General features: G+C 44.0%; 1 long non-coding RNA gene across 1 annotated transcript in view; it reads right to left on the reverse strand.

Annotated features, from left to right (window-relative positions):
- The window catches only part of LOC146811203 (uncharacterized), a 148,265-nt gene extending 124,694 nt beyond the window's left edge, over window positions 1–23,571 (reverse strand). The window contains exons 1-2 of the long non-coding RNA XR_014966693.1: window positions 23,474–23,571; window positions 22,619–22,636 (exon numbers count right to left, since the gene is read on the reverse strand). This is a non-coding gene — a long non-coding RNA (uncharacterized LOC146811203). The remainder of the gene's footprint in view (window positions 1–22,618; window positions 22,637–23,473) is intronic.
- Between the last annotated feature and the right edge of the window lie 828 nt (window positions 23,572–24,399).

Here is a 24,399-nt window from a genome sequence, read left to right on the forward strand (position 1 = left end):
TTAGGAAAGCACAAAGCCGGAGCCTGGCCTAGTACTTTAAGATGCTTTTCCAGTATCTGGGGAACCATAAAGCCACCCAAATCTTGCCGCAGCAGGGGGGGAGATCCCCGGGGAAGTAGAGAGGCCTGGGGAGTTCAGAGGGCCACAACAGTCTGCGCCCTACTCAGCAGCAGTTCGCCAGGGGCAGCGAGGTTGAGCCAGCTCAGCGGGGAGCTTCACCCCCATCACTGCAGCTTTGGGAATCCACTCGCATCTGGGGTGATGGGTGACACCGAGTGCTGGGCGAAAACTTGCGAAAGACAAAACAAAGTTCTGCACCACGACCATGGCGTCCGGGCGCTCTAAAAAAGACCGCTCAATCAAGGAGCTGCTATCCCGCTCTGGTGTGAGTACGCCTGAGGACACTAGTCAGCATCCGGGCACACTGGGGGTCCAAGCCGACCAATCTTCCGAAGAGCCAGTAACATGCTTGTTTATAGAGGCATTGTTCACGTCCCTCTGAGATGATCTCCACTCTCTAATGTGCAAAATCTCCCAAGAAATCAAAGAGACCCCGAGAGACGTAGATGTTCTTGGGGAGCGAGTATCGGAATTTGAGGAAAGAGAAGGAGGCCGAGAGAAGGAGACAGAGGCACTCTAGCAAGAAGTCCTTAGTCTCCGGGACCAGCACATTGATTTGAAATCACACTTCAAAGACTTGGAGAATCATTCCCAGAGGAACAATGTGCACATACGGGGTGTGGCATCCAAGGCAGAGGGGTCGACATCTTTGGTTTTATCTATGGCCTCTTTCATCATATTTTGGGTGGCCTTCCGGAGTCCAGAATTCAACTGGCTAGAACCCACCATGTGGGACCCCCCCCAGGCAGGACCCCTCCTCTTCTAACCCTCCTGATATCCATCCTTGTTTGCATACATGACTTTCAAATCAAGAAAGATATCATGGGAAAAGCGCGCATCATGCACCCCATTGCTTTTCAGGGTCAATCCCCAACCCTCTTTCAAGAGCTTGCGGCCCTCACCCTGCAAAAACGTCGATCATTCAGCCCGGTGACAGCACATCTTCGCAGACATGGGATTCCCTACTCGTGGGGCCACCCTTTCCGCCTGATCTTTCGCTGGGAAGGAAAGCTCTCCCAATTACAATCACTAACAGAGACATGCATTGTATTGGGAATCGAGCCCCGGAGGAGCAGCAGGGGGTCCTCAACCCCCTCTCCAAGAGAGCAGAAAAATGATGGCAGAGAGTAGGACGCAGCCAAACTTCAACTAAACCAGACCCAGGGGAGATCGCAAAGGGTCAACTGGCCGCCCTAGAAGCTGTTCCATCAGCTCTGCCAAAACTCGAGGGGAACTGAACACCGGGCCCTACATTTGCATAATTTGAAGACAAGGGGTAGGGTGGCGGACGGCGGGAGTCGAACCACTAGCCACTTTATACCCCCATCGGACACACCATGCAGCCACGTCTGGCCCCAGGACTATCCGTAAGAAAAAAAATTCTATTTTTATTGTTGATAATTTGTTTTGGAAGGGTTTTGTTTGTGGCCCACACTCACCTCCACAGGGTCTGCTTCATTTTATACATAAGACCAGTACAATGTTTTATTATGTTACACACAGTTGGGGGGGGGTGGCAGGTGACACCTCCCTGTTCTCATGACCGGTAGCACTCTCAGAATACTCACACATAACGTGCATGGCCTCAACAACCCGATTAAGCATAGGGCAATAATCAATTACCTTGAGTCCTCTCAGGCAGATATCTGACTCACCTCCTCACAGGGGACTGCCATAGATTGACGTCAAAGGCCTTCCCACAGCAGTTCTTCTCATGTGCCCCTTCTAAATCCACGGGAGTGTTAATATTGGTGGCTAAATCCTTTCGAGGTTCAGTTGAGCAGAAAGTCAAAGAGATCAAGGGCAGACTTCTAATACACAGGTTTTTCCTTAAGGGGGGTCATTAATGGTCAGCTCAATCTATGCTCCTAATGAGAAACAAGTGGGGTTTTTACATAATGCCTTGGAGAGGGCGCTGGGAACTGGGGAACACTTGGTGTTACTGGGGGGACCTCAACTTACGATTTAACAATTCTCTGGACAGATCAGCTCAGAAACATGGCCAGACAGGAGCCTTGTCAAACGATGGGCAGGCACGACTACATGAGCTAGGAGTGGTTGATCTATGAATGGCCAAACACTCACAGTCCAAGGAATTTACCTTCTATTTTAACGCACATAAAAAGTTTGCCAGGCTAGACTATTTCTTGGGAACGCGTGAAATACTCTCACTCCCGGAAGACATCGATATACACACAGCCATGTTGTTAGGCCACGGGCTGTCAAGATCTTGCTGTCCCTTTTCCCGGCAACCCCCCCTCCAGGTTCTGGCACTTAAGAGACTCCATGTTGCATTGCAAAGAGGTCATAACACAAATGCAGCACTCACTTAAGGACTTTCCTAACGCATAACGATATCCCCGGGACATCACCTGCGGTATTATGGGAGACTTAAAGTTGTCACCAGAGGGAACATGGCGGTGGGCTAGGTCACGCCGCGAGCTCCTCTCCACCTCCCGGCACTTCTCTAAGATTCCCTGAGCAATAGGTCCTCCGCCCCCTCTGCCTGCCTGAAAATCCACTGTCTTACGTTGCCTTACGCTGCTTGAGCAGTGGGGGGGTCGTTTAGCTCGGCCTGTGGTGACTGGGCAGTCCCGAACGTGAACCTGGCTCGGGACCCGGTAAGGCTGAGCGGAGGGTCCGCGGCCGCTCATGGGGGAGGAAGGTTACTCCAGGCGGCGTCTGGGGTCTTATCTGACAGACGTGCAACCGCGAAAATCTCCTTGAGAGGAACGCCAGGTAGGATCTCCTATTCCGATCAGAAATCTACTGGAAGTAGTTTTTGCTGTTTTCGGCTAAAACAGAGTTGGGTCTCAGCAGTAGGAGTAGGAGTAGGAGTGCCACGGACAGGTTCTTAACGGATTTTCAACAGGAGAACTTTTCACACTTTCAGCACTATTTTCAATATTTTCAATATTTACAAGGGCATAGATTTCTTCAAACATCCTCGATTCTTACTAATTCCCAGTGCAGACTTTCGGGATTACAGGGGAGTTTTAATCTGAATCAATTTATGACCCCCAGATGAGCCAAAAATTCAAACAAAGGGGACTGTAATGTGATTACCCTTTCAAACCTTCCACCTAAGAAAGGAAGAAAACTAAAACCTAGAATACCAGCTCTGATACCTTCCCAATTATATAGTGCAGACAGTATAATTAAGGGGGTTCTGTCTGAAGACTTAAATCTCACCAATCTCTCTGATTCGTATGAAATATCTGAGGGTCAGCACTCTCAAGCGGTCACAGAGGGAAGGCCAGCAACTCTAGGGCACCTTAATAGATAAACTTTACGCAATAAAGTTTATAACCAGTTGGAGCACTTCGAAGACTCCCCATCCATATCTCTTCAGGTCCCTGCAGTAGAGAATCTTGTCACTAAAAAACCTATCAAAAAGGCAGGCAAGAATTTAAAAGGAAATCAGCAAACTATCCCGTCCCTGTCTTTGCGACAGCTAAAGGAGACCTCTACACTTAAAGTTACACTGTCTTTAAGATCGTTTTTTAAATTACAGGAAAAAACGCAACTAATCCTTCCCTTGCCACTGGAGGAGTCCCGGCCTGCCATAAACAAGGGCAGTGGAAAGACCTCACCAACTAGGGTACTAAAGGCACTAGAGGCCAGAATGGATACAAGGGAAATGACCCCAGTGCCTGAAGGGGCAGAATCCGTCAATATCACAACAGATAATATGTTTGAGGTATTGGGAGAGAACGGCTTGGGGTCTGCCTCTGGCTCCGATACCTCGAACTCCACATCGACCCCTCTGGTTATATCAGCGATTTCATCTGCTGCCGATCAGTCGAATTTGGCACAGATATTAGGTGCCCTTTTGTCAGAAATTCAGAATATGTTCGCCATTTCAGAGACAAACCAGGCTAAAATTTAATTTTAATTTAATTTTTAGTTTTGATCACTTATATCGCGCACGAATCATCCCCAAGGGGATCTCTCTGCGCTGGAGAAAGAGATCAGCGATCAGAAAAGGGAAAGAACAATTAGAAAAGCCATGTTTTGAGCATTTTTTTTAAATAGTGCCAAGTTTGAGCATTGTCAGATTGATTCAGGAAGGCTGTTCCACAGCTTGGGGGCCAAGTAAGAAAAGGCACGACCCCCTATCCTTACCTTCCTAATTTTATGTTCACGCAAAGTTTTGTGATTACTAGATCTAAGCTGCCTTATGGGCTGATACCATTTGAGTTTATCCGTAAGATAAACCGGTCCCAGTCCATGTAGGGACCTAAAGACCAGACACATCATTTTAAACGTGGCCCGTTTTCTGACTGGCAGCCAATGTAGTTGGTGTAGAAGCGGCAGAGAGGGAGTTCGCGCAGGCTTATCAAGAGCAAGGTGAGCAGCGGTATTTTGCACTACCTGCAATCTGGAAAAAAGGTCCTCCCTGATTCCAACCAGTAAGGAGTTGCCATAATCCAGGCGACTCATTAACAGTGCCTGGATGAGGGTCTTTCTAGCACTCAGCGGGATCCAAGGGAAAATCTTCCTCAACATCCGCATGGTCCCAAAACAAGAGGAGGCCAGAGTTTTCACTTGAGTCTCCATAGAGAGCTGGTTATCTAGAATGATCCCTAAGTTCCTCGCACAACTTCTAGGGATGGGGGCTGGACCCAGTTCTGGTGGCCACCAGTCAGGGGTCCAAAGGTCCGCAGCTTTGCCGAACAGGAGAATCTCGGTCTTAGAGGAATTCAGTTGTAAAAAATGACTCCTCATCCAGTCAGCGATGTTAATCATACAAGCTGCAAACTTGACTTTCGTTGTGACGGGATCATTTCCAATATTTATGACCAACTGCGTGTCATCGGCATAAGAGATGGCCTCAAAACCACAGTTCCTAATGACTGAGGCTAGAGGGGCCACATATAGATTGATCAAAATAGAGCCCTGTGGCACCCCCTTATCCACCCGTACTGAAGATGACACGCAAGACCCCAATTGGATAGATTGGGATCTATCAGACAGATAGCTCTGAAACCACCTAAGAGCTAGGACACCCACCTCCCGCAGTCTGCTTAGCAGTATACCGTGGGAGATGGTGTCGAAGGCTGCCGACAAGTCCAGCAACACCAGCATGACCGGAGAGTCCCCATCGAGCAGCAGCCTGATAGAATCCGTAACTTCAAGCAGAGCAGCCTCAGTGCTATGAGATGTACGGAACCCTGACTGAGTAGAATCTAACAGCCTATTCTCTTCTAAATAGTTGGAGAGATGACAGTTTATAATAGATTCCATAACTTTAGACCAACAAGGAAGAAGAGAGATAGGTCTATAATTTTGAACCTCTGTAGGGTCAGCTGATACCTTTTTAAGTAGTGGCTTAACACGAGATACCTTCCATTTTTTCGGGAAGGTGGCTGTCGCTAACGACAAGTTACAGATGACAGCCAAGGATTCTGCAAGGATAGGAGACAATTCCTTCATAATCCTAGGTGGCAAAGGATCCAAAAAAGATCCTGACTTGGTTTTAGCCAACATACCCCCCACCTGAGCAACTGTGATGATTGGAAAGTCATCCAGGCTAGATGAGCATAATGCTGGCCTAAGGATCTGGTTATCATTTAAATTTTTGTTCCCCTCAAAGGTACGATAAATCGTGTCAATTTTATCGGTAAAATGTGCCGCTAATGCATTACAAAACTCCTGCATAGCTGGAGGGAGCAAATCATTAGTCCGCGGGCAGGTTAATTCTCTCAAAATCTTGAATAGTTCCTGTGAGGAGTCCTTGGCCTCCATGATCCGAGTACCTAGGTGAGCTCTCCTAGCCTTATTACAGTTATTTAGATAGATTCTGTGGGCTACACGATAACTGTCTCTATCGGCTACTGCTTTAGATTTTCTCCATCTTCTTTCTAAGGATCTGATGCTAGTCTTCTCCTTTTTTTAGGCTGCAGTATACCATAACGCGGGAGCTATTCTGCACGGGATTCGTATCAGTTTTACTGGTGCGATCACATCAAGAGCCTCAATAATAGAGGCCTCAACTCTCTCTAAGGCAGCATCACAATCAGTCTCGCCAGAAGATGGAAGGGAGTAATTACAGCTAAAGGAGGAGGCCGTTACTCTCTTCCATGCTCTACGTGGTTCCATGCGCTGCTTAGGCCGTGTAAGCAGCCTCAATGCATTCCAGCAGAAGCGAAGTACGAAATGGTCTGTCCAGTCCACTTCCATCAGGGTGTCTACTCTCAAATCCAACATGTTGGACAAGATAGTATCCAAAGTATGGCCGGCACAATGGGTAGGGCTGGTAACTCTAGAGATGAGCTCTAAGGATTCCATACTTGCAAGCAGACTTGCTGAATCACTATTAGAAAGAACTTCCAAATGATGATTAAAGTCCTCAACCAATAAGAATTTAGTTGACTGCAATATGAAAGGGGCCAATCTTTCCGAGAGGTCGGTGCAAAAGCCCTTTTTTATCACTATTTGGAGGATGATAAACTAGGGCTCCTGTCAACTCAATAGTATGAGCTTGTTTCACTCGGAAAACAAGTAACTCGAGAGAGGGTGAGGAAACCCTATCCAGAATTGTTACATGATACGGGGGGCGCGTTGCAATAGCCAGACTCCACCCCTCTTTCCGACTCTGTCCAAACGTATAACAGAATATCCTCCTGGGAAGGCCATTATTAACGAGGAAATATTTTCATCGTTAAGCCAAGTTTCTGAAAATAAACATAAATCTGGCTTAACGTTATCCAGCAGGTACCAGATTTCAGTGGCATGTTTTGGTAATGAGCGTACATTCAGATAGAGGCCTTGAATGGCTGATGATTTCCCCCCCAGCTGCTTCTCCCCCTCCTCCCCCGAGGAGAGTTCCGCCAGCTGGCCTAGGTGACCCTTCTTAGGCATACCAGCAGATAGAGTAGAAGCAGAGAGAGGACAACTATAGCACGATGAGTCACTCTCCTGAGTAATCTCACCTAAGCCATTTGCCGGTCTCCCCCCACCCGTATCGGGACCTTCTAAGCCAGATGTAACAAATTTTCTCGAGAATACACTATCCTCCGAACAGGACATACCTGATTAGAAGTGAGCAGCATGTCTAGGCAGCCGGCAGCGTATGAGCGCAGACGAGCTTGCCTTGGGCATGCCTTCGGCGCGCCGGCGGCGCGCCCGCTGCGCACAGCCGCTGCGCAACCGCTGACGCTCTGGGCTTTATACCCCCGGAAGTCAGAGGAAGGCTGTACCGCTAACCGCAGCAATGGCGGTCTATACTCTGCCGATCGACAGTTGAAATTCCACCGCAAATGGAGCGATGAGGCAGAGAGACTGCGTAAAGTAAGCCAATATTTTCTTTTTAAAGGTTATAGGGAAACACAAAGCATTTTCTCCTCTTTACCAATTCGCCCCAAATCCCCACATTCAGCAATTATATTCAATTAATTTGCCCATGTACATTATAATATCACAGAAAACAGAATAATAGAAATTATTTTAAAAACGATGTTCAGCATAAAAACAAAAGCGCAGTGCTTCGCCTTTCTCTGACGCGCTAATCAGTATCACCTGAAATCCAAGATTCATGTGAATCCTTAGAAGCTAAAATGTCGGCGATTACCGAAAGGATTTGTGTAATGGAGGCCTCAATAGAAGCATTGAATAAACAAGTGGAATTGAATTCTACTGAGATTCAGGCATTTAAAAAAGGGAGAAAAAGACATGCTTGACAAGCTGGAGACACCGGAAAATAATGCCAGACGTAATAACATTAAAATCATGAACATTCCGGAGGGTTCAGAGGGGGCGGACATTAAAACCTACATCATAAATTTGTTAAAAGATTTTATCCCCGCAGTAGATGCTAAGGAATTAGAAATAGACATTTGGAGAATTCACAGAGATCCTTTCGCCAAGAACCCAAATAGGAAAAATCCTCGGCGAATCCTGGTTAGTTTCAAAACGTATGCTCTAAAAGAGCCTTAAAAGCTGGAACCTTCACAAAGGGGGACTGGGTCTTTCGGATAAGGTTGGATCCTTCAAGAATTACACAGGACAGACAATGGGAAAGACAATGGGAATTGAGGAAATGTATTCCTATTTTAAGATCACTGGGTGCCACTGTACAGTTGAGGTTCCCCGCCTTGCTTAGGGTAATGTGGAAAAACAAAATGTTTAATTTTAGGGACCCTAAGGAGGTAGGGACCTTTGTTGATCAAATCAAAGCTCAGGGATAACTTTGCACAGAAATTGCATGATTAGTATAGGCTGCCGGGTAGGTGGGAGATGGGTTCACAGGGCTTATTCCACTTTCAACCCCATGTGGTATAGGAGGGATCCCAGGGGAGTGGGGAGTGGGGATACACAAGAAGACTGTAATTTTAAGTTTTTACTGGGAGGGGAGCAAAGTAGGGGAAAAAAAGAAAAAATCCTCATTTACACAGGTTTTTTAAGGAAGTTGCAAATCAGATACGAATAGCTGGTAACCAAAGTGTGCCCTCTTGGGCCAGAGTTAGGGCACGCTGGCCTGGTATAAATGACTGAAACTAGAATCTGTACTTGGAACGTCAATGGCTTAAGGGTCCCAAGTAGACGTAGGAGAATATTTCAATACTTAAGGCAAGCAGACTTTGATATTATGATTTTACAAGAGACTCACCTTACTGCTGGGGAATGGGAGCTGTTAGTCGCTAAGCAAAGATGGCGTGGCCATTATTATAAAAAAATCTGCCAAAGCTATTCTAGGCTCGTCTGAGATAGACAATAGGGGGCGCTGGATCATAACTGATATAAAAATACGAAATCAGTGGGTGACTTTGGTGGGATACCATGGCCCAAACATAGATGATGAATCATCTCTTAGAATGATCTACAATCACTTACTAGATACTAACTTCCCCATTATTATGGGTGATGACTTTAATGTCCTTCTGGAGCCCTCTCTTGACAGGTCCAAGGGGGGAGAGTGATTCCTACAAAAATGGGCTCACTGATTAAAACCATCATGGGTGATCTAAATCTTGTAGATGTCTGTAGAGTAAAAAATAAGACTATAACTGGCCCCTAAAACTTCATAATAAAAAAACATAAATATCATTCCAGAATAGACTATTTCCTGATAGATTCCAGGTTGATAGAACTGGTCAGCCTAGTCTCCCACATCCCAGAACATCTATCAGATCACTCAGCGGTCCAGATAAATCTAAAATGTTCTAGGTACTTAGAAACTAAAAGATGGACGTTCGATAAGGTCATCCTTAAATATGAGTCAGTGATTGAACAGTTAAAAATAGATACTTTGTTCTTTTTTTAAGTAAATGATCGATCAGCCTCTTTGGAGATAATATGGGATGCCTATAAGGCCTATATCAGAGACAGAATTATTGGCATCTCAGCTAAAATCAATAAGAGAAAAAAAGAAAAATTTAAGCTATTGGAAGCAGAGATTCTTAGAGCCTCGCTTAACCAAACAACTAGTCGAAGGAGTGTAGAACAGAGGGAGGAAAGTCTCGAGCTACTATCTAAATGACAAGATATGGCAGACTATCTTGACAGTATAACTAGAAGAAGGTGGGAAGTCAACAAACTTGCCAACTATGAATACGGAGAGGACAGTGGGAAGCTCCTGGCCTGGAAATCTCGAATCAATTTAACCAGAAACCTGATTAAAGAAATAAGCAGTTTAGAAACAGAGGAGATATTTTCAGATAGGGCCAAGATAGAAAATGAGTTTGAACTATTCTTTAAAGATCTGTACACTGAAGACCTAGTAGTTACCGACGCCCAAATTAAAAATTACCTAGCAAAAGCTTCCTTACAGTCATTTTCCGAAAACCAGCCTCAACACCTTAATAGGAAGATCTCACTATCCAAATTTAGAGCGGTAATAAAAAACTTAAAGAGAGGCAGTGCTGCAGGCCCAGATGCTATCCCTAACGAGTGTTATATTGCCCTTAATGAGATGCTTGCCCTGTTCTTAGAGAAACTACTTGATAGCATTTTCTTAACTGATTCTCCAATCCCTAGTTCATGGAACGAGGCTGCCGTCACCCTGATCTTAAAACCCAACAAAGATTTAAAAAAATGTGAGTCTTATAGACCATTCTCCCTGCTTAATTGTGATTACAACATTTTTAAGCAAGTTATAGCAGGGAGATTGAATAGTATAATGAGTAAATTAATTTACCCGGATCAAAAGATATTTATCAGAGGGTGCCAACTGCACGACTTAACTCACGAGCTGATAGGAGCTATTGACATTGCTTCAGCTAACAGCTTGCCCCTTACCATCTTTGAATTTGATGCGGCCAAAGCTTTTGACCGGGTGAACTGTTCTTGCTTATATCACCTGGTTGCAGCATTTGGCTTAGGAGAAAATATCTTAAGAACTATTAAGAACATATTTAAAACTCCCACAGCTATGATTATAGTTAATGACAATCTAACCAACTCAGTTGCTTTAGAGCGAGGCACTAGGCAGAGTTGTCCCCTCTCCCCTCTCCTTTTTGATATGTACATAGAACCACTGGCCCAAATCATTAGGTCCAGTGACTTCTTTGTCCCATTTGAATATAGGGGATGGTCGAAGAAGTTAGCCCTGTATGCTGATGATCTGATGATTTTTACAGAAGAATCACCACCGATTCTGCCAAAATTGGAGCAATTCCTGTTCTAGTGCTCCCATCTGGAACTCTCCAGGCATTCCAGCATGCCTAAATGACAGATTGTCTGCTCCTTTATGGGAAAATGTATTTCAGAAATGGGGCCAATTATTGCGAAATAACAAACTCTTGTCATGGGTTGAGCTCAATTCTCAAACAAATCAAAGACTATCAAGATTCAAATTCTACCAACTTTCCCGCTGGGCTTCAAATCAGGGTAAAAATGAAGATTGTAATGAAGAATTGGAGAGTAGACTTTTAGTCACGAGCCACCAAAGCAAAGAATTGTTGAAATGGTATTTGACTTTGATTAAAGGAGATCTGCCACCGCTGCCTATGGAGGAGCCCTGGAGAAGAGAACTGCCTTCCAGCGATATATCATTGTTCTGGAAAGTATCTTTATGCACTTTGTGGAAGGTTGTCAAGGCTGCATCATTGAGGAGAAATCATCTGTTCACACTCCACAGTGTCTATTGGACCCCGAAGAAGCTTTCCAAGCTGGAAGAGGGGAGAGAAGTTCTGTGTGAAATGTAGTCTGAGAAGTGCAAATGATGTGCATATGCTCATGCAGAGTCCTCAGATCCCGGGCTTCTGGAGGCAAGTTGGTAAGATTATCTCAGAAGTTATGGGCCAAGAAATTTAGGTAAGCCTGGTATTAATTATTTTTGGAATCTTTCCCGAAGACAGTAGTACTATCAAACTGTCAAATCTCCAAGCTTCATTACTGTTTGTTTTAATTCTGCTGGCGAGAAGAGAAATCTGTCCAAATTGGACATCACCAAATTCTCCAAAGTTGTTAGAGTGGGTGTCCTCGGTTAAAAGAGTCCACAAGTCGGACATGGGTTGCGAAGCAAAGAAAATAACTAGCTTTTCGGGGGCTTTGGGATAACTGGGCAAACAATTTTGGTTTTGCAAGTCTCTAGCACGTACAAAAGTCCAATGATTATGAAGCAAGTGAGTTTCTGGGAAAATAGTTTATGTATAAACTATGGGCTCAATACTATCCTTGACATTTCCCTAGTGTCATGTGGTTGGCGTCTCTAAAACCCTGAGGTGAAAAGAGATCTTCAGGGTTATATATCCCCTCTGTTGGGTCCAGGAGGGTGACATGGTACTGCTCTATGACCCCTCGCATTTTTTCTTTAATGAGGACATAAAAAAACAAAATAACAATACCCCGCTACATCACCTGCGGTATTATGGGGGACACTTAAAGTTGTCACCAGAGGAGAACTCATCGCAATATCATCAGCAGACAATAAGACCCTCAGGGAAAAGAGAGAGGACATCACCAAAAGGACCATAGCGCTTGAGTATATACACCAACGAACGGGTGCCCCCAGGGTCTGGCGGCAACTCACCAACACTGAAGCTCAATTGGCAGCATTAGATACTGATAAAACAGAATATGCCGCTCTTCGCCTGCGTCACTCTTACTACATGGTTGAAGACAAATGCGGCTGCCACCTGGCCAACACACTGTGGGCCAAAAGACAGGATCACGGTATTTCAGTGATTTATTCCACACGGTGGAGCTAGATACCGATGGTCCGGACATAGCGAACGCTTTCAAGGAGTTTTATGCACATCTATATAATTGTCAACCTTTAGATACAGAGCCAGATTTCAATATCTCAGGGAGGCCCAAACCGCCTCGCTCACCCTTGAACAGGCGGAGTCCCTCAATGAGGACATCCACATAGAAGAGGTCATATCGGCCATCGTGCGCCTTAAACTTGCTAAGTCGCCGGGCACAGATGGGTTCTCCGTGGCTTTTTACAAGTCCTTTTGTCGGATAGTGGCACCTATCCTAACAAGACTACAATTCTTTCTCAGATCAGGGGGCGATCCCCGCTCAGATGCTTACTGTTTTTACAATAATGCTGCCCAAACCCAGGAAAGATAAACTGAGTTGCAGCTCTTATAGGCCCATTTCCCTTTTCAATAAAGGCTTGAAATTATACACTAGCATCATCACTAATAGGATTAACACATATCTTCCCTTTCTAGTGGACCTGGACCAGGCGGGCTTTATCCCCTGTAGACAGGCAAACGACAACACCAAACGCGCCCCCCATATCATAGAAAAGGCTGGCAGGGCTCAAGGGGAATATATGCTCTTAACCTTCGATGCAGAGAAAGCCATTGTCCAGGTCCACTGGCCATACCTAGAACAAGTTCTAAAACACTTTGGGTTTGGGAACAAATGCAGGACACACATTGTAAATTGCTATCAAGCCCCAACAGTGCTAGTTCGCCTCAATGGATGCACTTACACCCCCTTCCCAATTCAAAGAGGCACCAGACTGGGCTGCCCTCTATACCCTTCGTACTGCCCACCTTAGTGAATCCAGCCACCTCCCTGACGGCCTTATTGGGGGGCTGGAGGCTTTCGGGGTGGCTTTGGGGTTTCAAATAAAAGTGGACAAATCTCAAGCCCTCAATCTCTCTGTGCCCCGTGCACTGTAGATCACCTGGCGACCCGTTAACCAATACAGTGGGCCTCCGAGAGGATTCCATAACTGGGGATCAATCTAGCCCCTACAATCTAAGTGACAGCAGATAGCAACTAAAAGGAGCTTCTTCGACAAATCCGACAGGATCTCAGGAGGTGGAAATCGCCTGGCTGGGATGGATAGTGGCCTATAAGGTTACAGTACTTTCTAGGATATTGTACCTCTTTCTGACCCTGACCCTTTCCCCAGCACAGGGCATGATTGCCAAACTCCAATCAGAACTAGCACGTTTTATTTGGCAGGGACGGAAGCCCCATAAGAAAAGATCCTTGAGCTACCTCCCGCCCGAAGCCGGGGGCTTGGGTAATCCGGACCTACATCTCTATTTCAAAGCAGCACAACTACGGTACCTAGTGGAATGGGGGCAGCCAGAGTCTGAGAAGCATTGGCTTTTCCGAGATAGAGCGATCACGGGCACTTCCCTTTGGAAGATCCCATTTCTTCCTAAAGCACACATGCCCCAAAACCTATATCTATCTCCTATAACTCAGACGACCATGACTGCCTGGGACCAAACTAACATCAAAATAGGTCTGACTACTTATCCATTCCCATTGACCCCCTTATTAAATAACCCGGACTTCACTCAGGGAACCATGGAAAAATGATTTGCAACCTGGAAACAGTCAGCTTGCGCTCCATGGGCTATTTCTTTGACCCGAAGGGCATACTCTCCTTTCCCCAAATGCGCGAAGAATTTGGACTCCCGGAATCCAAAAGATTTCACTATTTACAACTTAGACATTGGATCACACACCCCTCAAATTGCTCCAACGCGCAACGTCATTTAATCCAATATGAGAAATGGCTCTTGGCTAAATCGTCAGACAAAAGCCTAATATCTGAACTATATGCTATCCTACTCCAAACACATACACACACATTTCAAGTGGAGCGGGCAAGATGGGAGGGGGAACTAGGACGGACTCTGAGAGCTAAGGACTGGGAAGGCATAGCGTACAGGGCTCACCACACAGCACATAGTATGGCACTTACTGAGATGTTGACAAAAATCACGGCGCATTGGTATTATACACCGGTCAGGTTACATAAATTCAAGCCCTCACAAAGCTAGAGCTGCTGGCGAGGATGCAGAGGCAGAGAGTCGCTATTACACATATTGTGGGACTGCCCCCAGATTCAGCAATACTGGACACAGGTCATAGACGACATAGACAATGACCTAGACACTCAGCTCCCGGGATTCCCGGACTATGTGCTATTAGGTCTCCCGAACCCACTTACATACCTCTTAAAATCCACGTGAGGCCGGCAAATAGGCAAGGAGCTGTTTGCAGCAGCCCACGCCATTCCTTCTCACTGGGGCACTGCACTCATTCTCTGCATACAAATTGGTTACACAGGATATGGCACATATTGGGAATGGAAAAGATCACAATGTCATTGGCTGGGAAGGGATCTGGATTTGCGGATGTATGGGGCCCATTTGTGTCACTATTGACGCAGAAGTTTTGTGAATTGACTCTTCCCAGATATCTCAGATTACTGCGCCTTTTAGAGGATCCACAGCCTGAGGCTCCTCCACAGCAATGAACAAATCCACAAATCCACAATGTTTTTTGTTTCGAAAGGGGGTGAGTGTGGAGGGGTGGCTTTAAGAGTTTTTCCTTTTTTTCTTTTTTGTAATAAGTTTAATACCAGCACAAAATAATTTTTGGGATTGCCCCTTCTGGGGTTGTGTACTCTGAAAGGCTGAAATCTTCTGCTGTAACTGTTTGTTATATCTGAAAACGCTAATAAAAGATTTACCTCATAAAAGTTTTTGTAAAGTCTTAAAAAGGTACCAACTTTCAAATTAAAAACTTAGTCCACAAAGGAGGCTGACAAAAACCTTGACCTGTCCATCCTCCCAGCTCAGAAGATGAGTGATGAAACAGTCTTGTGCAAAATTAGGGGCACAGGCATCAAAACAAAAAGCAAAAGGGATGACTTTGAGAGGGCTCTCAGCTCCTATGAGAAAGAAAAGTTAATGAGGAAGGCCAGCTACTAAAGGATACACAAATTAAGAACAGCAATTCAAGTACCCCCATTTGGTCTCCAGTAAGCATACAGCATTGTGACAAAAGGGTTGCCTGTGGTGTTTATAAAAACTGAGTGTGCCTAAAAAAGCAAGGCGTGAAAAGTAAGACAATCAACAAGAATGGGATAAAGAAGGAAGAGAACGGAAATAAAAATGGAAAGAAAGGGGATGACAAAAGAAAAAGAAGGAATAAGGGCAGAAAGGAAAAAGGGAAGACAGGAGCTTAAAAAGAAAAGAAGAATAGGGAAGGAGCATAGAAAAAGAAATAAATAAAAAGGAATGAAGAAAGAAATGAAGACAGTGAAAATAGAAATAAGTAGACAATTTGAAATAAAGGCAAAAAGAAAAAGAAAGCAACACAAATAATGAAGAAAGAAAACAGTCAAAAAGAAAGAAAAAGCAGGATAATATGGGTTAGGTTGCCAGCTCCATTATGGTCCCTATGAAAAGTGTCATGTTCGGTATCAAACAACCTCTATTATCAAACCCGACCTTTTTATAAAGTCGGATTACATTTGACAGGTGCCCAGGTGGCTACCTCAGAGATTGCCCACCTGTTTGCCCCAGCCCTTCCTGTGCCCTGGCTGAGAGCCTGCAGCTGTTGACACCAAAACAGGAATCTGACCCCGTTCCAAGAGTAGTGAACTCTCTCAGGAGGCAGAAGCAAAAGCCTGCCTGGACAGGAGGTGTCACCTGGCAGGATGGCTAGTGAAGTTGCACATCAAGGCGATGACCTTCAAAGCACTCACCATCTCTGATATGCAACCAGGCTACCTCCCAGAGGAGGAAAAAGCAACCCCCTACCCCAGGCTCATTTGCAACCCAGGCAGACAGCAAAATTGGGTCATAGGAAGGCATACACACCAAGAAGGCTAGCAACACTCCTTAGGTAGGCTACCGGGTGCTTGAACATGAATTACCTCGAAAAACAAGAGACCAGAGGCATTTGGCAAAAACAGGAACAGTTAATTTAACTGAGGACTGTCTCAATTTACAATTGCTCTGACAGCTACACAGTTCACTGGGTGTAATAAAGAGGTTCCACCAGTTCTTTTTTGGACAGAGTGTGGACTACTGTCTTTGGAACCATAAATTATTGTTTTGTGTGAAGAACCCAGGTGGGCCTCGACTCTGCGTGGACACAATGCGGCCAGGAGATACTGTGTCCAGATGTCCTAAATGAAGACCGCATAATTACTGCGTGCATTGTGTGTGCTGTGTCCTGATTGGATGAGTGTCCCTAACTTTATGTGGCATCTGCCTTTATGGTGTTTTGGGAACACGAGCACTCTTCGGGCCATGTGTGCTTTATTGGGGCCAGTCCCCCTGGGCCATTGTGGTGTCGCTATGCCTATCTGTAGATTTGATCTGGGATTTCCTGTTCATGAATTTGTCTGCTGGCTACGTGCTATCCCACCTGTGACCTGTCAATCAGTGACCTCGGGCCTGTGTCTCAGGGCCTGCCTAACTATGTATGTCTGAGTCGAGGATGACGTGGAGTTCCCAAAAAGAGAATTTGTCAATAAAGATTCAATTACATTTCTGTATGTGAATGTATCAACTTTTTCAATAGTGACATTCCCCCTTCTCGTTGAATTTTCAACTACACTATCAAACCCATACTTCATGACCTCTTTGGTTCTGGCAATTTCTACTTTCCTAGCTACTTGCATTCCACCCAATTTGAGGACTATGTTTTTACAGCAGGAAATGCCAAATTGTAGAGAATCACACACAAACACGAACAATATAAAAACTGGCAGGAACAATGTGCACAGTCCAGAAAGCCACCGGGGAAGCCAGGAGAACCAATTCAAAAACCACTCCTGCTCAGAGGCACCTTCCTCCTCACGCATGTCTATTTGTACATGGTGCAGTGCTTGGATGGTAAGAGTCAGGTCATTCCCTGTTATAAATGTGCAGCAGGACATATCAGTATTGGCACACACCCCTCCCTCCATTTCGGTCAATAAGTCTAGCACACACCATGAGGCAGATTGCTCTTATTTCTTCCTTGATCAAAATAAGGCTGAGTTCAGTGCTGTCCATCATTTTGAGCAGCTCCCACCTGGTTGTTTGTGACCAGCGGGCATTTGGCTTTTGTCTGCACAGTGGAGAAGGATATGGACCCTCCTGCTTGTATATTCAAAAACAGTCTGAATTCTTCTGGAATTATCTTATACTGAACTTAGCCAAAATACTCTGCAGTTCTTTTTTTATGGGCCTAATGCACCAATGTTGTCTTCTGCCTTTGCGGGTGCTGGTCAAAATTCAATAGTTCTTCTCTGGGAATGACCAGGGTCGGGTGTATATTGTGACAATGGAAGTCCACGCCATGCAGGGATGAGCTGAGTGTAGGTAAACTTGCTGCACTGCCAGTAGGTATTCATCAGCATGGAGGTGCCCCATTGCATATCGCAAATGTGCACGATTGAGCCACAGTTTTCATTTGTGCCCAATAGAAGCGTTCCTTTACCTCAGAAACACAAGGAATAATATGCATGTTTCTGTACAATTAGGGATCGTAACCTTCCTTTCTAGCCGAGTGTATCCACCCACCTCGGTATCCCCGATTTCCTGAAATGGGTTGTCTATGCTTGTGTTCAACACTCCCCCATGAGGCTCAATTCCCTTTGCATCATCGAGCTGGATGGCCCTACCCAAGAGCTCCATGTCTGGGGCCCATATGTTGTTAAAGAAGACTACCCCAGATACACTAAGGCCCACCTTTGGACCACAAAACAGAGGTAGGAACGGATGAGTTTGTGCATTCGGTCGGTGTTTCGCTGCCTCCAAGAATCTCTTCTCTGTGAAGTCTCGAGGCCAATGAGTATATTGCTTTCTATGGGTGGCGTATGTGAGGCTCTGGTGTGCTGGTTAATTGCTAGTCATGATATGGGGTACAAGCACCACCTGCGTTCTTCTCTCACCTAGAGCTGTGATGGACTCTGCGACCCTCCCCCTTTCTCCCAGGCACCCTCCTTCTCCCTCAGAAGATGTCTTCTCTATGTTTTGATCTATGGTTCCTAGTTTGGGGTTAGGGGCTTCATACTAGCAGGTATGCGCCTGATGCTCTTTTTTTTGAAGAGGTATGCCATGGTGACCAGACTTCGCAGATTTGAAAAAGCCCAAGGAATGAACGAAAAATCATAACTTCCTTACTGCTGCTCAGCACACAAACACTACCTTGAGATTTCAGACACTATCACAAGCATCAATCTGGACATTATGTTACTCATAGAACCCAGACACAATGGTTTCTCAAACATTTTGCTGGACCTTCTTCTGCCTCCTGGGTACTCCCGACCTTCTTACAAATGAGAAGACAGACCTGGTGAAGGTTTAGCAGTCATTGTCAAACATTGCTAAGCTGCAGATTTCTTCCTTTGACTTGCAACTAGATCTTTGAGTGAGTGCCTGTCTAGGGAAGTGTACTCACCCTTTGCCCCCAATCTCAAAGTGAGTGTAATTTATTAGACCGATGGTGAAATTAACAGCTTCGTCGAAGAAACCATGGAGGTTATCACAACCCAATGATTTAGCTCTGACATCATCATCTTCTTAGGAGAATTCAATCTTCTTAAAGGTGTTGAGGGCAAAAAAGCAGTGAATACCTTCTTTTCCTTTCTCTGCAACAATCACCTTTTGAAACATTGCCAGAACTTCACTTACTGCAAACACTTCAATATCGATGTGTTCATATTCAATAATCCTCACCTGACAGCTAAAGATCTCAACTCAGTAGGTTGGACTGATGACCTTTTAATATTCTCCTTCCTGATGGTCTTTACCCACTTTAAGACAAGAGGTGTGTGAATTTCGATTTCTTGTAATCCTGCAACATTACACAAAAAGCAAATCCATCATTTCATATCATATTTTAGCATGAAATGCATCCTCACATACATTTTAGATGTGAGGATACATTTTGTCCTTAAAAAAACATGCTAAAAAATTAAAAGCAATGTGAACAACAGCAACTTGCATTTTGTTGCTCCTATAAGTTCACACTACTTTTTTTCCATGAAAGGTGCATTTACTTTGACTTTTTTTTGCAAGTGGCTCATATTTACTTGAAGTGACATAATAGCAACATTCACATAACTATAACACAAAATTCCTGAAATTATGCAAATAATGCTAGTGTAATTTAAATATTACTGTTAACTACTCAAAACCGCTTGTCAACTAAAGAAGTATAACATGTGGTACAGGTACACAAAAAGCAACATCAACACCCTTGTGAGCAAGGCTCATTTGTATCTTGCCTTCTTACATCCCCAACTCAACATCAATGCCACCAGTGCCAAATTTAACAATTGCATGGAATGTCTGATAGAATACCTTTCACCTCTTAAGAACATGCACAGTAGACTCCAACCTTCTTTACCATGGTTCTCAAAAGGTCTTTATGAGGAAAGGAAATATCTCACAAAGAATGAAAAAGAAGGCAGATAATAACACTGTCAAGCAAGTTTGGCTAGACAAAGAACACTGATAAGAAGCTAGAATGACCACCTCTTCAGAGCTGATTTAACTGATATCAGATCCCTCTTTGACACATGCAAGAACAGACCTAAACTTCGATTTGAAGTGATTAAGCTGTCAAACAACCCTTCTAAGATCACACCTAGGACTCTTGATGCCATGTTCAATGACTGTATAGGGTTATTTGACTTGAAAGTAAAGACCATTAACCGTTCTCTGCTCATTAACTCAGACAACATTGTCAATGACAATCTAACTTGCAAAGTGCAGTGGTCCTTTTCCCATTTTGACCCAATTTCACAGTCAGAAGTACTAAAGCTCATAACTGAGGTGAAACCGTCAAACCACCCTTCTAATGATATTCATGATTGTTGATGACTTTCTCTCCATTCTTAACTCTGGAAACTCATGTCTACTTGTACTCTTCAATCTCTCAGCTGCCTTTGATTCACTCAAACATCATGGTTTGATCAGCATCCTGAGAAGTCGATGGGTGCCGAGAGGGTAAATCTCTGCTGGTTTACCTCCTGCCTGATTAACTGTTCACAAGAAGAGAATATAGCAAACTCTAGCTCCAAATATGTCAGCCTACAACAAAGGGGTTGATTCTCTCACTAACCTGTTTAAATATATCTTGAACCACTACGTGGGATCCTTGGGAGCTTTGGGATCCTCTTCTACCTATATTTTGATGATACCCAGATTTACCTGAAGATCTCATTCCAAGATGACACCCTCATTCTCGCTAACACCATGGAAATTATTCAAATGTAGATGTTAACTTGTAATCGTAAACATAACCCTTTGAAAATAAAATGATATTAATTTCCCCTAAGAAATGCAAACTACCTGTTGAAGAGTGGATGGAATTCCTCTTTGCCCTCAAGTGCTAACCCACCATTTTAGAGAATGGCAAGTCGCTAGCTTTTGTGCTCTATAGTCAGCTTAGTTTTCAGAGGTAACTCTCTGCTATGTTGCAACTTAGACTTCCCTGGGGTTCGGCATCTCATCCCAGAACTGGACTTAAAAAGAGCTGTTCAGTGATGGATCGCTACAGACTAGACAATGGGAATTCACTCTTCTCTGGCACCACTAAAACAAATTTATCTCTGCTCCAAGCAACTCTGTATGTGGAAGTCCATTTTGCTACGGGACACTAGAAATCTGACCACATCACACCCATCCTGCTAACCTCCCAGTGGCTTTATACTGAGGCTACAGTGCGATTTAAAATTACCTGCACCACACACGATGCCCTACATGCCTCTTCACCCACCTACCTGAATGGCAAATTGGAAATCCCAGGATCACGATGGGGTTCAAGAAATATAAAATCACCCTTCTCCCCCGAACAAGAACACTAAATGAACCAATCATTCTTGGGAAGCGCCATTCAAATGTGGAGCTCCCTTCCTCTAACCCCCCCATACGACACACTGTTGTGATGCCTTTAATAAAATAAATCAAGATACACTTTTTAATAAGACATTTGAACTAAATCTATGATATTCACACACTTTTGAATGGCAATTTAGCTGCCTGTTTTCTCTGTTTCATTAGTTTAATATAAAAATATGACCTTGACCATTGTTTAATCTTGTTTGTTATCTTGTAAAGCATTCTGGATCATGTTCGCACTATAGAAAGCCACAAAAAAAATTGAAAAATCTCAAATACCATAATAAATTTGAAATTACTCTTACTGTGGCCATCGGGCTACTATTACACTCAAGCTTTAGGACCATAAAAACCTCATAAACCATTTGGGCTGCAAAAATAATTTTTTGACAGCCGATTTACTAATGTCTCGCATTTTACCAGTAATCTTTATTACTCTGAGTCCTAGTTTTCCTGTCCTCTATCTTGACCTCCCACCAACATCTCCTTTTAAGAACACCTTGGAGTGAGGACTTGCTCCTTTCAGCGTTCATGGTGATGTCCCGAGTAAGAAATGGAGTTACAAAGAGAATGTACAGAGGAAAAAAAATAGTATAGAAAGGGAAGGCAGGCTGTAAAAATACACACACACAATCTATCTACACACATGTATCTATTTCTGTTTGAGGAACTCCGGACAAAATAATGACCGGGATGAAGAACAATAACGATGAGTTAACCAGTGGCAGATGACACAATGAAGAGGTGGTGGGGCAGGTGGAGGGGGCGCAGGGGAACATGGGAGGCAGGAAAGTGGGGAGTAATAATTAATTTTAAAAAACACTTACCTGAAGCTGCCAGCTGCATCACTCCTCAGTGTTCTGCTGTGCTGCTTCCTGCTCCCAGCAGGCACTGGGATAGCATCAGACTCCCAGTGCAATCCCAGCGCTGCTCTTATTCTGAGAGCAGCGCGGGGATTGGCCTGAGTGGGCTGAAAAGACGCTCGCTCAGGCACAGGGAGACGGTGCTGTTTCATCAGCCCGGCTATTCAATGCAGCAAGGTTGGAGCAACCTAAGTGTGCATGTGTGTTTAGTGGGCCATGAGACAGCCGGTCAAACACACATGCGCACTTAGAAGTACACACAGCACTGCTCCGCCTCTCATGTCCTGGCCCCGTCCCTCCCTGCACAAACTGGCTCAGAGCTGGCGATGAACAATAAAACGATTATGGTATATCATTTTATTTTTCACTTGTTGTCTCTGAGTCAGTGAGGCAAATGCTCCTCCGCCATGGCGGAGGAACCTCCCCTGGAGGTATCTACATTCTTATCATGCTTTTACTAAACAGAAACACTCAAGAATGTTATTGTCACCAATGAAGACAGGTGCAACCCATAAATGAACTGGGAGTGGCTATGAAGCAGAAATATAATTAAACATGAAACAAAAATGGTAAACTTACTACTTTTCCGAGTATGTCCTAAAACAGAAATATGAGAAATGGCATTAGAAGAGACCCGAAGTTTTCATGGGTGAAAAACACTATAGTGTTGTGTTTGGACCGTGTTTATTTATTTATTTATTAATGTGAGACTTGACTCTAATGTTGGCAGTATCTTGTTAATGGATGAAGAAGAATGAAATGAACAGATACATAAGGAGCACAAACTTTTATAAATAAAGTAGATTTTGAAATTAGTATTGTAAGGTTCTGTGTGGAAATTCCTGCAGTGTGTTTATTTTCTTTCTCACACATTTTTGTGAGCTTGGAAAAACTTTCATATAACATGTAAACCGCACAGCAAATGTAGGAGGAAGTTTGCTCATTTTAAATACATTTCGGTAGTTGGGAGACGTCTAGGATAACTAGCAAGGTGGATTAGACTCTAACTGTTGGCCAGATCATGAATTTTAAACCGGGTGAAGAGGCTGATCAGGCCATCCTTCGATGGATGTTAACTCATTATATTTAGTGTGGGGGATACTAATGCTTGTTGTTTACAGCACTTAAACAACGGGGCTCTTGCATTTCTGCACCAGGAAGTATTCTTTCTTATTGGAGGTAAAACCCCAAACATGCCTGCCTCTTTCATTGAGTACAAACCGAGTTTAGAGCATTTTATAATCTTAAAATTTGACAAAAAACATTTTGAGTAGGTCATCAATGTCTTGCAGCTGTGCAGGCCAAACATAGGTGCACATACATTTGCATAACTGAGGTGCAAGGGACGAAAAGGTCATAGGTTCTACAGCAATCCTGACAGTAAGTAGGATATGTATGTCTGGTTTATCTGACAGATATAGAATGTTCACTTACCACAATTTTCTCCTAGAAGAGAGACAAATGAAACGCAGTATTAGAGGGGACAGGCTGTGTTCTGCCTATATTTTTTTAAAAATCATGCAAAGTTGAGGATGAAAGAATCTGCTTCCTTGTGCACACCTTCGTACTCAAGCCGCTCCATAGTCTAATTTAGTAGCCACAGTCACAATACTGCTATGTTCAGGGGTCAAGAAAATTGCCTTTCTTTACGAACAAAGCAAATGTATGTTTGTCAACATATTAAACCACTTCTCTATCTAGTTGCACTTCCTTACAACACACATTTTTTAAAGCAAGCAAACAGCTTTAGCTTTTGAATGCATATTCCATGCAAAAACACAATAACCATTTATACATTCAATCAAATATCATATATACTTGCTCAACTGCAGGCAACTGTGCACACTGGTCAACAGGCATATTTGCAGGTATGCATAGGGATAAACAAGCCTGCAACCATGCACACCGACCAAACGATATGTAGGCACCCTTGCAAAGGACAAAATACATACAAATACACAAAAATGGAAAGCTGAATACGCCAACAGAAATACAAGTGCCCGTGTACATAGTTTGACAGACATACAGGCAGCCATATGCACAGACCAACAAATATACAGCCACCGATTTACACAGAGGTATATACACGCAAATATACAGACACACAGACTGACAGCAGCCCTAGAGCCGCAAACAAAAGATACATAAAGATACATATGTAGTAAGAGAACAAAGGCAGAGTTGGGTTGTAAGGAAGGGCAGCTGTTGAAGTTTGAATATGTTGAGGCGTAAAATGAAACCACCAATTTTCCATTGATGAATACGTAAAGGCTAAAAATGCATGTGCAGGCTGCAGCTTTTTTTAATAGAGTAGCTAGCCCTTGTAGGATAATATACTATATTTTTGACATGACTAATCT

The sequence above is a fragment of the Triturus cristatus genome, chromosome 7, assembly GCF_964204655.1.
Source record: "Triturus cristatus chromosome 7, aTriCri1.1, whole genome shotgun sequence".
NCBI lineage: Eukaryota > Metazoa > Chordata > Amphibia > Caudata > Salamandridae > Triturus > Triturus cristatus.